Source organism: Silene latifolia, chromosome 7 (assembly GCF_048544455.1).
Source record: "Silene latifolia isolate original U9 population chromosome 7, ASM4854445v1, whole genome shotgun sequence".
NCBI lineage: Eukaryota > Viridiplantae > Streptophyta > Magnoliopsida > Caryophyllales > Caryophyllaceae > Silene > Silene latifolia.
Window position 1 is genome coordinate 59,035,949 of NC_133532.1, and position 2,528 is coordinate 59,038,476.

General features: G+C 41.7%; 1 non-coding gene across 1 annotated transcript; it reads left to right on the plus strand.

Moving 5' to 3' along the window:
- The first annotated feature begins 1,578 nt into the window (after nucleotides 1-1,578).
- On the plus strand, nucleotides 1,579-1,685 carry LOC141593597 (small nucleolar RNA R71). The gene has a single exon (XR_012521671.1). It is a non-coding gene; the product is annotated as a small nucleolar RNA R71 (small nucleolar RNA).
- The last annotated feature ends 843 nt before the right edge of the window (nucleotides 1,686-2,528 follow it).

Sequence of the window (2,528 nt, forward strand, 5' to 3'; positions counted from 1 at the left end):
AAAGGTCTTCCTAGGATGATTGGAATGTTGGAATCTTCCTCCATATCAACAATGACAAAGTCCACCGGGATGAAAAACTTCCCAATTCGCACGGGGACATCTTCCCATATCCCTAACGGTGTCTTCGTCGATCTATCGGCCATTTGGAGTGTGATGTTGGTGCATTTAAGCTCTCCCATTCCCAACCTTTTACTCACCGAGTACGGCATGACACTCACACTAGCCCCTAGATCACATAAGGCTTTGTTGATCGTCGTGTCGCCAATGGTACACGGTATTGAGAAGCTTCCCGGATCCTTTAACTTTGGAGGTGAACTCCCTTGAAGTATTGCACTACTCACCTTAGTGAAGGCGATAGTCTCAAGTTTCCGGATTGACTTCTTCTTTGTGAGGATATCTTTTATGTACTTCGCATAGGCCGGAACGTGGTTGATTAATTCCGTGAAAGGAATTGAGACTTCTAAATTCTTCACAATTTCCATGAACTTTCCAAGTTGATCATCAAATTTGGGCTTGGCTTGACGACTTGGAAAAGGAAGTCTAATCACAATGGGCTCCTTCTCTTTGGCCTTGTCTTCATTTTTCTTTGAACTTTCTTCTTTTGATGATTCTCCATCTTTGGAGTTTTGCACAATTTCTTCCTTTTCACTAGCTTCCATAACTTCATCCTCAACTTGCTTCTTCGGTGCTTCATACCTTGTACCACTTCTCAAGTGAATGGCACTAACTGTTTCATGTCTAGGGGGATTACTTTGAGGTGGTAATTGCCCCTTTTGTCTTTGTGAGCTTGAAGATGCTAGTTGGGTCAATTGTGTTTCCAACATCTTGGTGTGAGCTATAATGTTGTTGATGGTGGTTTCCTTTGCTTGGCTATCTTTTTGCATTTGGGTGAAAAATTCTTGTTGATTCTTTTGCATTTGGAGGACCGCTTTTTGGACATCAAAACCTTGGTCATTTTGGTGATTGTATGGATTTTGATTTTGGTAACCTTGGTTTTGATTGTAAAAGGGTCTTTGATTTTGGTTTCTCATGGGTGGTGGAGTGTATGTTGTTTGAGGGTTTTGAACATTTTGGCTTTTGTATGAGAGATTTGGATGGAACTTGGTGTTTTCATTGTAAAAATTTGAATAAGGGGTACCACTTTTATATGCTTGGAAAGCATTCACTTGTTCGGTTGTTCCCCTACACTCACTTGGGTCATGACCCAAAGTTCCACAATTCTCACATATCCCACTTGGGATTGATGAGGATGCCGTCATGGCATTGACATGATGCTTCGATGATTTTGAGTTTTCCTCAAGTCTAGCCATAGCTTGTTCAAACTTCAAGTTGATTGTATCGATATGGGAGCTTAGTTGGGCACCTAATTGAGTAACGGCGTCCACTTCATACTTTCCTCCTCTAGTAGCCTTGCGAGGCCTACTATATTGTGAATTGTGGATTGCCATCTCTTCAATGTTTCTCCAAGTTTGGTTGTCATCAACCTCGGTGAACATCCCATTCGATCCCATATTGAGAATGTTCCTAGAATCTTCATATAAACCATTCCAAAATTGTTGCACTAAAAACCATTCGCTAAGTCCATGGTGAGGACATGAGCGACAAATTCCCTTGAACCGCTCCCAAGCTTCATACAAAGACTCTTCATCCCTTTGCTTAAAACCCGTAATTTGAGCTCTTAGCATGTTGGTCTTTTCCGGTGGGTAGAATTTTTTGTAGAAAGCTAGAGCTAACTTCTTCCAAGAATCTATTCCAAGGGTGGCCTTATCAAGGCCCTTCAACCATTGCTTTGCGGTGCCGATTAAGGAAAAAGGAAATAAGACCCATCTAATTTGGTCCTTAGTCACGCCCGTTTGAGAGATAGCATCACAATAATCGCAAAAGGTTTCCATATGAGAATGAGGGTCCTCACTAGGCATTCCCCCGAATTGGCTCCTCTCAACTAGTTGGATGAAGGCGGACTTGGCAATAAAATTTCCGGTGAGATGTTGCGGTGTAGGAGTACCATTTGGTAGATTCTCCTCGGTGGGTACGGAGTGTGACGAGAATTTCGGCATTGTAGGTGGATTTTGTGGGGTATTGTGTAATGGGTTTTCTTCTCCTTCTATTGCGAAAGGATTGACAAACTCACTAGTGGGTTGAACAACTTCACTAACACCTCTCAAATTCCTCCTAACAAGTCTCCTATTATTCGTCAAGGTTCTTTCGATTTCACGGTCAAAAGGTAGCAAATCACTTTGTAACCTTCTAGACATGCAAAATATCAAACAACTCAAAAACAATTAGAACAAACCTTGAGGAGTTTTACTTCCTCAAGGTGAAGAAAGACACAACTAATAGCAATAAAAAGAAATCTAAATCAAATAAACACCGTCCCCGGCAACGGCGCCATTTTTGATGCGATCCCGCTAAGTGTTCACAAATTAAGATGTGGTCGTTGGTCACGGTCGAATCAAAACACAATTTATAGCTTAACAAGCAACTCTACAATTAGTAAAGAGGCAAGTAAAGGTCGGATCCCAAGGGAC